The sequence below is a fragment of the Silene latifolia genome, chromosome 1 (assembly GCF_048544455.1).
Source record: "Silene latifolia isolate original U9 population chromosome 1, ASM4854445v1, whole genome shotgun sequence".
NCBI lineage: Eukaryota > Viridiplantae > Streptophyta > Magnoliopsida > Caryophyllales > Caryophyllaceae > Silene > Silene latifolia.
Window position 1 is genome coordinate 99,706,170 of NC_133526.1, and position 13,425 is coordinate 99,719,594.

At 38.4% G+C, this 13,425-nt stretch overlaps 1 non-coding gene across 1 annotated transcript; it reads left to right on the forward strand.

Annotated features, from left to right (window-relative positions):
* Positions 1-261: 261 nt before the first annotated feature.
* LOC141624858 (small nucleolar RNA R71) lies at positions 262-368 on the forward strand. Its single transcript, XR_012534666.1, has one exon. It is a non-coding gene; the product is annotated as a small nucleolar RNA R71 (small nucleolar RNA).
* The last annotated feature ends 13,057 nt before the right edge of the window (positions 369-13,425 follow it).

Below are 13,425 nucleotides of genomic sequence, written 5' to 3' on the forward strand. Positions count from 1 at the left end.
CAAAACTTCAAGTTGATGGTATTAATATGGGCACTAAGTTGAGCACCCAATTGAGTAATAGAGTCCACTTCATGCTTTCCTCCTCTAGTATCCTTGCGAGGTCTACTATATTGTGAATTATGGACCGTCATTTCCTCAATCTTGTTCCAAGTTTGATTATCGTCAACTTCGGTGAACATACCATTTGATCGCATGTTGAGAATGTTTCTTGAGTCTTCATAAAGACCATTCCAAAATTGTTGTACCAAGAACCACTCGCTAAGTCCATGATGAGGACATGAGCGACAAATTCCTTTGAATCGCTCCCAAGCTTCATACAAAGATTCTTCATCCCTTTGCTTAAAACCCGTAATTTGAGCTCTTAGCATGTTAGTCTTTTCTGGAGGATAGAATTTTTTGTAGAAAGCTAGAGCCAACTTCTTCCAAGAGTCAATTCCAAGAGTAGCCTTATCAAGGCTTTTCAACCATTGTTTTGCGGTGCCAATTAGAGAAAAAGGAAATAAGACCCATCGAATTTGGTCTTGAGTCACTCCGGTTTGTGAAATCGCATCACAATAGTCACAAAAAGTTTCCATGTGGGAATGAGGGTCTTCACTAGGCATCCCCCCAAATTGGCTTCTTTCGACTAATTGGATAAATGCGGATTTTGCAATAAAATTTTCGGTTAAGTGTTGTGGTGTGGGAGTACCATTGGGTAGGTTCTCTTCGGTTGGTACGGAATGTGATGAAAACTTAGGCATTGTGGGTTGATTGTGTGATTGATTTTGTGTTGGATTCTCCTCACCTTCTCTTGCAAAAGGGTTGATGAACTCAATAGTGTTTGGTTGAATATCTACAACCTCACCAATACCTCTCAAAGTATTTCTAGCAAGTCTTCTATTGGTTGTCAAAGTCCTTTCAATTTCGTGATTAATGGGTAACAAGTTACCTCGTGATCTTCTAGACATGCAAAATATCAAACAACTCGAAAACGATTAGAACAAACCTTGAGGAGTTTTACTTCCCCAAGGCAAAGAAAGACACAATTAATAACAATCAAAGAAAATCAAATCAAGTTAACACCATCCCCGGCAACGGTGCCATTTTTGGTCGGTCCGCTTTGAGCTTAGATTTCGGTTACTTGTCGTTAGGAGCACCTAGACCAAAACAATATTTATAACTTCACAAATAACTCTACTATTAGTAAAGAGGCAAGTAAAGGTCGGATCCCAAGGGACGGGTATTGATGTAGGACTTTCGATTACAAGTAGTGGTGTCTAGGGGTGTCACAATTTGGGTTGAGATGAGAAGATCACTAAACTAAATAACAATTAAAGTAAACAAGTAAGATGACTAAAATGAGATGTAAACAATTGATTAAAAGCACTAGGGTGTCATGGGTTCATATGGGATTCATGAGAATTGATCATACAAACATATTCTCAAATTATAAGCAAGCAATTATTGTTGTGATAGGATCGAGTTGGTTTATATCTTACAATCCTAGAAAGGTTTGGGTCCCGGAGCCGAATCGATTAGATTGTACAACACCTAAAAGTCGACTTAATCCTCCCTACTCAACTATATGCATGGTCTAATGAGACTCGAGTTGGTTTATGTCTTACAAGTCTCATTGAAAAGGTAAGTGATGGGTAAAAAATGCAAGGATTCATAGGCTCGCATTTCATCAAACATAACATGTGCATAAGTTGAGATCACAACAAGAAAGCAAATAAATTATGAAAACATATTAATTTAAGCATGAATCATCCCCCATGTTGGTTTTTCCTAATTACCCATTAACCCTAGTTAAGGAAACTACTCACTCATTATCAAGTTTAACATGTTAACAAGGTTGTCAATCATATTAACAAAGCAAAACATGATGAATAAATGAAGATGATTAACAATAATTAAAAAGGAATTAAGAGAATTATACCTAATGATGATTCCAAAATAATAATGCAAAGAATAATAGAAGTACTTGATGATTGATGGAAGGTTGTCAATCTCCCAATAAACCCAAATAATCTTCAATTACCCAAAATAAAAGATGAACAAAAGAGAAATTAAGGAAATGAGATTTGTATTAATATTTGATTAGAAGTTGATTACAAGATTAAAGAGAGATAATATAAACTATACTAAAGATTGATAAGAAGAACATGATAATCTAATTAGACTAATGAGGTATTTATAGTGGGGATTAGGTGCACAAATTAGGGTTACTAAGGGCTTAAATGACGATTAAGTCCTTGAGGAATCGCTCCTCTCAAGAAAAGATGCGGGTCTCCTTTTAGCTAGTCTTCCAAAAATATGCGCATCTTCAATGGAAGGAAGAAGAGGACGTGTCCCTCTGGAGTACAATCCGAGCGTCCAAGGGTCGGGATGGGCGGATTGGGGAGCTTTTGGACGGGCGGCCTGGTGGTAAGGACGAGCGTCCTGGGGAGCTGCTGGACGGGCGTCCCGAGTGGTGTGACGAGCGGATCCTCGCTCAGCTTCCTTTTCTTATTTTCTTCTTTTCTTCTTCCAACAATCCTCCGGGATTTTGTCGGGGATGCAAGGATCTTCTTCATCATTGCCCATCTACTACATTATGTACAAAGGCCTTCTAGTCTTATCTTCTCTTTGATGCTTGGTCATTAGATTCGATCAATTTAGCTTTATTTTGCCATGAAAATGCAAGGTTTGCACTCCTCTCCTACCAAAGAAACAAAATCTCAAAGAATATGCAAAACAAAGGACTAAAGATAGTAAATGACCCAAATATGTACTAAAAAGCATAGGAATGAGGCTAATTCGGGGACTATATATGCTCAAATATTGATCACATCACAAATCTATTAAAAACTAAAGAAAAATTAAAAACCAAAGAAAAATAAATAGATAGTAGATATTCTTTCAGCTTTACATAGCTGCAGAATAATTTAGGAATATTATATTTAAAAAATGTTGAATTATAGCTTACGAATAATGAATTTAATTTGATTTTAATTTTAATTTATCAATTAGTGTGATTTTGATTTATTCAGTTATTAGGTTTGATTTATATTCAACGTAGATAGAGCTCTAATAAACCTTATTTTTATTGTACAAAGTTTTTGCCTAATATTTGTAACAAATTATCGTAAGTTATTTTCGCAGTACATTTTTTACTCATTGCAGTACTTTTTGCGCGATACTTTCCATTTGTACGCCCTTGGCTAAAATTAGATCTAAACCCAATTCTCTCAATTTTCAACCGCAAAAGTTCTCAAATTAATCAAATTTTTTCAATTATAAACAATAATTTGAATGTAAACAGATAACTAGTTTGTTGATTGCATATGTATGAACCAACTTAATTTTTATATTGTAAAAATTAATGAATTTGGGGTTACTTTTTGTTAGAGAACTATTGTTGTACAAATATGGGTTGTTGGTGGTGGTGAGGGGAAGGGCGAGGGGTGTGGCGTTGCTGGTGATGGGAAGAGGGAAGTGGCGGCGGCGGGCGGGCGGCAGTGGGAGGGGCGACATTATCGGGGTCGGGGAACTGGGAAGGAGTTGGAAGAGAATGAATGGCAGTAATGTAGTTCACATTATCGGCGTCATCAGTGGTTGACGCCAGCCGGTTTTTCCGGTAATTGTGAACGAGAGGGGCGGTGGCAGAGGGGGAGGTGGTGGTGGAGGGGGATGTGTAACGTTTTTTGTTTTTACCCCAATATAGTACACATTTCATGGGAAGGAAATGCAAAGGGTAGTTTCGGAAGTAAGGTACTGTAATGAGTAAAAGACGTAATATAAAAATCAATAGTACACGGTTTATTTATTGTACAAAGTTTTGCCTTCTTTATTATTATCTTTTATGTAAAGGTACTCACAAGAGCGAAATTTGACAATGACAAGATTTGAACCTAAATCACGAGTGTCACTTCTCATGATTTCACTAGATAAACTAGCTGACATTTGATTCAATGTACTAAGTTAGTTTATATATAAAACTCGCTTAATTAAGTAATATTTGTGACTGAATTTTTATAATTGTTATTCATTTATCTTAATAGTTGGTACCTCTTCAGGCTGGCCATTTTGGTCTGAAATAAAAGGACGAGATTTTTGACACCAGCCAAATGTTGCCACTTTTGGAAAACAAGTTACCATAAGCTTTAACACTAAATGGACCATTGTAGTTATATTTGACTATGAAATGATCACAAAATTCCGTCTTTTTAATAAGACGGAAATAATCCGTCTAAAACAAGAATAGTGTTATCGAAATGATGAAGGACTGCTCAGGTGACTTCAAGAAAACTATCCTCATTTGTAGCTTCTTTCACGCTAGTACCAATCAGTTTGCAAAACTCCTTGCTAGAAATTCGAAGATTGCTTCGTTTGTATCGTAATTGGTCTGTAAGCCTTGCTAGGGTTGATTTTAGCTGTACTACTTATGCTTTTATTTAGGGTTATTTCATAGGAATGATCATCTTATGCCCCCTCTTCTCATATTAATCCATCATAGTGTTTAACTAAGAATAATCTTAAATATTGCATCATTTAGCTTGCACTTAACTCATCCCATAATTGATCTAATACAACCGGTTTTCCAAAAGGTCACATGTAGGTCCACCACTTTTCTGTTTTTTCTGATTCCTTCTTCATTTCTTATTCCTTCTTCGATTCTTCATTTCTTGAAACTTCCAGATCTCAAGAAAAAAGAAAGAAAAAGACGAACATTCAACCTTGAACAATATTACAAGCGAACTGAAAAGCTTCACACTCGAACCCTTATGCAATTGACCAAATAATAGCGCCGGCAGAGTGAACAACCCAAGGGCGACGAAGGTGGATGCGTAGAGAAGGCCTGATAGGACGTCTGCAGCGTGAACAACCTTAGGGCGATTAGTTTCTGTCTATTATGCCATAATCAATAGTGAAATTAGGTATCCATTGATTGGATTTAAGTAAGCCAAACAAGAAAAAAAGGGAAGAACAAGAAAGTTAATAAAGAGGAAAATGAATGAGTAAATGAGAATGTGGGAAATAAGGGCTATAGTTATTAAGTGATGATGGAGGAGATCGATAAAGGGATAAAGATTGAAGAGGATGGAGTAAAGTTAAGGTTGACTAATTAGGGTTATAGTCAAGGAAATCGATTCTTCAGGTTTTCCTTACATGAGTTCAGTAAGAATTTTTTTTTTTTTTTTTTGACAGCAGTAAAAAAGGTTTTTCTTCTTACACAATTGGCATTGGAATCATATGGTCCAATGCACTTATACTACTAAAGTCGTAATCTAAGACAAATAAGTAACTACATCGGTTAACAAACATGTGTTGATGGCGTACGGCAGGCTGAAAACGGACTCCAAAATCTTTATCTTCAACCCTCTTGAGGGGACGAATGGAGCTGGTCAACTGATAGACCAAATCTTCACTCATCTTGAAAAACACAGCTTCGGAGAAATACCTGCAACAAGACCCAAAAGAGTGTCTCAGAGATTCATCTCCTTGGCTATGATACACAACACCCAGAACCCAACGAAATCCTTGATCCAGTGAGAGAGAGCCAAGTGTACTTACGCCACACGGACGTAGAAAGGGAAAGCGGAATACAGACCAAAAAAATCTGTCTCCAAAGGAGAAAAGACTCCTACACTTAGGGACACCATCCCTATGGACCAAAAACTCGTCACCCGGAAAAGTGAGTACTTCACTCACTGACAAAACCGAAAACCAATTCAACTTCAACAACCCCCTGACCAAAACCAACACCATCTTTAAATACCGGGTAGAGATGGTCACAACACCAACCGAATGTAAAGTTACAATCGTCATTATTAACCCGACAATGGACGCAAACAAACCATAGGACGTAAAAGGACAGGACACCCCAAACCTCCATGGCGAAGACGGGAGGATAAATTTAGAGAAGGTTATTATTCGGTTAAAAACTAAAAACGAAATAAAAGGATCAGACATTTCTTAGACGACAAAATCACCGCATTCAACCCAACCAACGACACTGCCAAAAAAACCCAAATACACCTTACCAATCACGCCTCAAAAAACATCAAAGAAACCCAATAGCAAGACTTCACTCCAAACCAAGAAAAAGACGGACTTGACCAGCCACCCACGACCGTAACTACAGACACAACATCAAAAGGACCCAACGAACCTCTGAGACTCCAAATTCCAGACGAATCCCCCCAGGACCATCGGTAAACATGCAACTAACCAACCACGAGAATAACTCAGACCGACACAAAACCAGAAGTTGGGACCAAAAGGTGGGTAAAGGGGAGAGGGGGAGGGGAAAACACCAGATAGTCACAACACCACCACCACAAACAAAACGCGATACCAAAGAATAAAAACAAGTCGACCAGATCGACAAACTCAATAAACTAGATAACTTACCAGGGGTGAGGAAAAGGGCGAGGGAGAGGGGAAACACCCCTGGGTTGCATGCAATGCTTTCAATGATAGGACAAGGAACGACAGAACGGAACGATCTCAGAGTGACCGAAATACAACATTAACTAGCCAGCCGGACGATCAAATCAAGAACTGTCACAGTAAAAGGGAGTGAGATCGGACTGTAAAGGACGGCAACAGGAAGGAGTTGTGAGCGATCGCCGGAGATAGGTATAGGAAAGACACCATCTCCGGCGATAGGGTAGGGGTAGAAGGGGAGGAAGTGTGTGGATGGAGGAGGCGGCGGAAACAAAAGAGGGATTTAGGGTGTTTTTGGTTTTTAGAGAGAGAGAGAGTTTAAAGAGTTAATCTGAATGTGTTGTCGTAGATGAGTTCAGTAAAAGTTAAATGATGCAATAGTTAAGATTATTCTCAGTTAAAGACGAGTATGGATTAATACGAGAAGAGGGGTATAAGATTGATTATTCGCATGAAATAACCCTTTTATTTATTAAATCAATTTATTGTTGCCAAAAAAAATGATGAATAACAATTAGTGGTAAGCTATGAAAAGTGAGAGTGAGGATGAAGTTATGGATTATATTGTCGGTTGGTAAGTGGATAAAGCTATGTCATATGTGCAACAAGTTTACTTACCATTCGTGATAAAGCCATCTGAGTACATTGTTCATTATGTTAAGTGATTCTATAATTCTATTAGATTCTTATTTCTAGTCCATTCATGTTATTACTTTTTCTTGCACAATTTTCAAACTTGTGAATGGTCAAGGCGCCAATAAAAGTGCTAACGAGGGCTTGTTTGAATTCAGAATAATTAAGATGATGCTAATATTAAGGGGACATGTGAAATGGGTGAGGGAATGTGAAATTGACTTTCAAACATGTGACTCTATAAAGCCAGGGTTAAACTTAACAAGATCTACGCTCCAAGCCGTTGCCATAAGAGCCGTTTGCCTTCTCAATCAAGGGATTCTTGATTATTTCTTACCTTATTTACAATATAACTGTTGTATGTTTATTATTTCCGTAAATACAAGATCCTAGTCTTGTATATATAGCCTAACATATTCATTGTATAATATACAGTCACTTGAATACAATATACATGATACACTTCCTAATATATCATTTCTAATATGATATCAGAGCTCAGGTTAATAATTCTCTAAGATCTCTTCCTCGTTTTCTCTGTTTTACATCGAAAAAAAACTCGTCATCATGACGAATACCATTGAAAAACCTCATGATTCCAAATCCAATTCCTCATACAACTTCGTCCATGTTGAAAATCCCGGAGACAATATCAAAAAAGTTGCCTTCATTGGCAACAACTACGACGAATGGTCTCAATCCTTTAAGCTTGCTCTTCTCGCTAAAAGAAAAGTCGGACACATTGATGGAATCGTGTCTAAGCCGGCTGATTCGGTATCAAATTTCGAAACATGGCGGTCCACCAATGACTTGTTGACCTCCTGGATCTATAATTCATGGAGTTCGAAATTCGAAAACAGATTTCATTGCGACCCGAAGCAAAACAAGTATGGGACAATATCAAACTTCGTTTTTGTCAAGCAAACGATGCACGAGTATATAACTTGCAAGCCAAGTTGATTGCTTGTCGTCAAGGTCCAAACGAATCCCTCATGGTATATTATGGACGAATCACTCGCCTTTGGGAAGAAATTCTGGAATATGACCCTCTACCGTCGTGCTCGTGTACTGCTTGTCCCTGTGATTTGGTAAAAATTTTGGATGCTAGTCGAGAAAAAAAGCGTGTTCGTGATTTCTTAATCGGTCTTGACGATCGATTTGACAACGCTCGCTCTCAAATCCTCGGTACTAATTCCCTTCCCAATTTAAATTTTTCTTATAATCGTCTTTTGCAGGAAGAAGGGGTCCGTAATTTGACTCACGCAAAAATTGAACTCAAACCCGAACCCATGGCCTTTGCTGCTAGGGCTATCCAAGGGAACCGTGGTTAGGGGGGGCGTAATGACAATAAACCTCCTATTTCGTCTAACTCTTTTGTTTCAAATAGTAATATGCCTCGTAATCGACCCCGTTGTATTACGTGTAAGAGGGCTGGCCATCTATATACGACTTGCTTTCGTGTCACTAGTAATTTCCCGGAATGGTGGGGGGATAGATCTCGTGAAGGCATATATAATATATGTTAATACCAACGATATAAACAACCTCGTTGTTATATGGGCTGATCAAGCGAGGGGAAACCATCAGGGCAGACGATCCGCATCTGGTTCCACTCCTCGTGCTCACATGGTTGGAGGGCAGCCTTCATCCTCCTCGGGACCTCCTGCTCATGACGGTTTTGATATCAACGATTTTACACCGACTGAATTGGCTGAACTAAAACACTTGTGTCAGTCGCACAAATCTACTTCAATTGAACATCTTAACGGTAATATTCCTCTCTCTTCTTGAATTATTGATACAGGGCATCCCATCATATGTCTGGTTGTCTATCGCATTTTACTAACCTTCAAAATATTGCTCCGTTGTCCGTTGGGCTGCCAAATGGAGATCTCACGCAAGCCACAAAATGTGGTGATATCGTTTTATTGTCTCGCATTATTTTGAAAGACGTTTTATTTGCAGCAAACTTACAATGCCACCTTATTTTTGTGTCAAGTTTACTCCTCGATGATTCTTTAACTATTCAATTTACACAAAAACTTTGTCTTATTCAGGACCGTTCCTCGAAGATGTTGATTAGTGCGGGTGAGCAACGTGAGGGGCTTTACTATTTGAAGGGTGTTCGTACCGACAAAGTCAAAGCCTATATGGTGAGTTCCAATAATATGGTCGAGCTTTGGCATCGAAGTTTGGGGCACCCCTCCACCAATATTTCCCATTTTTTACCATTTATTAATAAAAACTCTCGTAATAGTTCTCATTCTTAAAGCAAAACTTGTGATATTTGCCTTCGTGCAAAACAAACTCGTGAACATTTTTCGTTAAGTTCGAGCAATGATGATGCTCCGTTTGATCATATTCACTGTGATTTATGGGGTAAATACTCCGAAAATGGGTCTTGTGGTACTTAGTATTTTTTAATAATTGTTGACGATTTTTCTCGCTCCACGTGGGTTTATCTTTTACGACACAAAAGTGACACCAAACAAACCTTGCTAAAATTTTTCGCTATGATTGAACGTCAATTTCAAAGGAAAATTAAGATTTTACGAAGCGATAACGGTACTGATTTTACGTGTCTTCAAAATTTTTTCAACACTCATGGTATTTTGTTTCAAACCTCCAACGTAGCTCGTCCCTTACTTTTTCAAGCCAGTTTGCCCATATTCTTTTGGGGAGAATGCGTGTTAGCCGCAGTACATTTAATAAATCGTACGCCGACAAAACTTCTTCATGGCAAAACTCCGTACGAAAAACTTTTTAATAAGCCTCCGCCTATGGAAAACATTCGTGTTTTTGGATGCTTATGTTATGCTCGAAATATAAATCGCTCACATGATAAATTCGCTCCTCGTAGTCGCAAGTGCATTTTCATAGGCTATCCAGTCGGCAAAAAGGGATGGCGTCTTTATGATCTTGATACGGGATCTTATTTTGAGTCATGCGACGTAATTTTTCTTGAAAATGAATTTCCTTTTCAATCTATTAATATTCATGATACTCACTCACACTCTTTTTTAAATGAAACTCTTACTCCTATTGACGAACTCGTCTTACTTAATACACCATCTACACCCGTGACTCACACATCCTCCCCGACTACCACACCTGTTTAGACCCCTTCTACAAACAACCAAACTGTCACCACCGAGACACCCACAACAACTGAGATCTCCACAACAGTCGAGACTCCCACGACCACTGAGACCACAACTACCGAATCCTCATACCCATCAGATATGGGCCATGGACATCGCTTGAAATTTCCCAACTCTCGTCACAAAGACTTTGTTAAAACCACTCGCCCCTCATCGCACTCACTCATGGCATCAACGACATCTTCAGGTACTTCATTTCCGATTTCTAATTATATTAACTATGCAAAGTTTTCCCCTAATCATAAATTTTCTTATCGGCCGTGGCCAAGGGTTACGAGCCTAGACACTTTAATGAAGCTATGAAGGTCCCGGAATGGCAACAAGCGATGAAACTCGAAATTGATGCTCTCGAGAAAAACAACACATGGACTCTCGAGCCTCTTCCTCAAAATAAGAAAGCAGTTGGATCAAAATGGGTGTACAAAATCAAGTACAATGCAGATGGGACGATTGAATGCTATAAGGCTCGCTTAGTTGTAATGGGCAATAAGCAAGTCGAAGGTGTTGATTATAGTGAAACATTTGCTCCTACGGTCAAATTAGTAACGGTCCGTACGCTCCTTGCCATCGCCGCTCCCAAGAAATGGTCCCTCCATCAAATGGATGTCCATAATGCTTTTCTCCATGACGATCTCCACGAAGAGGTATATATGAAACCACCTCCAGGGTTCTCATCTGCCACTAATGGGAATGTTTGCCGTTTGCGCAAGTCTCTATATGGTCTTCGCCAAGCTCCTCGTTGTTGGTACGTGAAACTTGCTTCCGCTCTTATTACTTACGGTTTTAAACAATGCCTGTATGATCATAGCCTCTTTTCTATGCTAAATTCCACCACCGAAGTCCACGTCCTTGTTTATGTCAATGACCTTGTCATATATGGGAACGATACCGCCATAATTGATCAATTCAAGACTTATTTAAGTACATGCTTTCATATGAAAGACTTGGGGGTTCTTAGATATTTCCTTGGTCTTGAAATAGCACGTAATGAAACCGGGATATTCGTTTCTCAACGCAATTTTGTGCTCGATATTCTTACCGAATCCGGGTTACTTGGGTCCAAACCTGCACATGTTCCAATGGAGCCGAATCATACTTTGAGTTTATCCACCGCTCCTCCTATGAAGGATCCTCAACCGTATCGCCGTCTTGTGGGACGATTGGTCTACCTCGCCATAACACGGCCTAAACTTCTTTATTCCATTCATATTCTCGCCCAATTTATGCATGCTCTGACTATCGAACAAATGGGATGCAGCGTTAAGGGTTGTTCGTTATTTGAAGAAATCACCAGGTCAAGGCATACTTCTAAAAGCTACTAATGACCTACACCTGCAAGCATTTTGTGACGCGGACTATGCCGCGTGTCCTACTAGTCGACGCCCTATATCAACCTTTCTCGTGTTTCTGGGTTCATCACCGATATCATGGAAAACTAAGAAACAGACAACGGTCTCACGCTATTCCGCTGAAGCCAAATATCGCTCCATGGCATACACCACATGCGAGCTTAAATGGTTAAAAGGTCTACTTTTTTTCTTGGCATTACTCATACCCGTCCTATTCAACTTCACTCTGATAATCAATCCGCCTTATAAATCGCTCGCAATCCTGTCTTTCACGAATGAACTAAGTATATTGAAGTCGATTGTCATTTTGTTCGTGACGAAATACAAAAATGAGTCATTTCTATGAGCTACGTCCACACCAAGCAACAACTAGCTGATATCTTTACCAAGGCGCTGGGTCGTGCTCCGTTCGAAGTTGGGCATTTCGAATCTTCACGCGCCAATTTGAGAGGGGAGGGGGGTAACAAGCTCCACGCTCCAAGCCATTGCCATAAGAGCCGTTTGCCTTCTCGATCAAGGGATTCTTGATTATTTCTTACCTTATTTACAATATAGTTGTTATATGTTTATTATTTCCGTAAATACAAAGATCCAAGTCTTGTATATATAGCCTAGCATATTCATTGTATAGTATACAATCACTTGAATATAATATACATGATACACTTTTTGATATATCGTTTCTAATAAAACTTTTAATTGAGATGATCTCTACATGATATTAGAGGTTAATAACAATATGTGAATGTGTGAAAAAACCACTCATATATTCTCACATGTGAGTGTCTCACATTGATAGAAAAGGAGGGGAGTTACCACTTTATAAAGCAAGGGGATACTCCCCCTATTGTCAATTGGTTTTAGAGTGAGATCTTATGAAGCGGACTCGCTCCTCTATTGGGGTGCACCCCAGGCCCGTTACATGATTTAACAGAATGTATTTGATGTATCATTTCAATATTCAAATCCGCGTGAAGGGATTAACTCTGATTAGATGGTTGAGCTTGATGTCGTCAACCATCAATTCAGACTTTTAGTTGAGTTTTTTTTTACTTTAAATCCTTTTAACAATAAACCTTGTTGATTTGATTTATTTGAATCATATTTATGCTTTCGGAGTTGATGTTCCCGTCCTTTAAAGATTTTATTAACTACAGACCACAAAGTATATAGTAACTAAAAAACGGTTTTAAAACCGTAATTCTTTTTCTTCAAATCATGATAACTTAATTGTTTGTTAACAGCTGCAAAAAATTTCGAGATAGCCACAATTAGAAAAAATTGATCACATTGGTAAATCAACAAATAGAAGCAAAACTCGTATGCTCATTATAGTTTTGAGTTGATGATTGTTCTGTTTAAGGTATTTAGTGGCGGGACAGTCGCCCTCGCTGAACAATGGAAAATGCAAAAATTTTAGTTTAGTTTTTTGAATTTATTTTGAATTTGTCTTATAAGACTGCTAAATTTTTTTAATACCTAATTATAAATCCTGAATCCGGCATAAAAGATAATGGATTTTAGTATAACCGGAAAAGAGAGTTGAAAATGATTCAAGTCAAAACACAATGATAGAGGAAATATCGATTTTAAAGCTTAGTGAGTGGGGAATAAGGCCAACCAGGTGCAGTTCCAAGACTATACAACTGGATGTACAATGAACATTGTACATCCAAGGTTATTTTAGTATTTTTCAAATATTTTTGAAAAAAAAAGTAACGTAATTCAATTTCAATCTAATCTCCACTCTCCCTTTCTAACTGTTTTCATATTTTTCTAACTTCTCTTCATCTTCCTCCATTATCCAGTTAAAGAATCATCTTCTTCCATTATTATAATTAATTGACTATGCGGAACTGGACATCATCTTG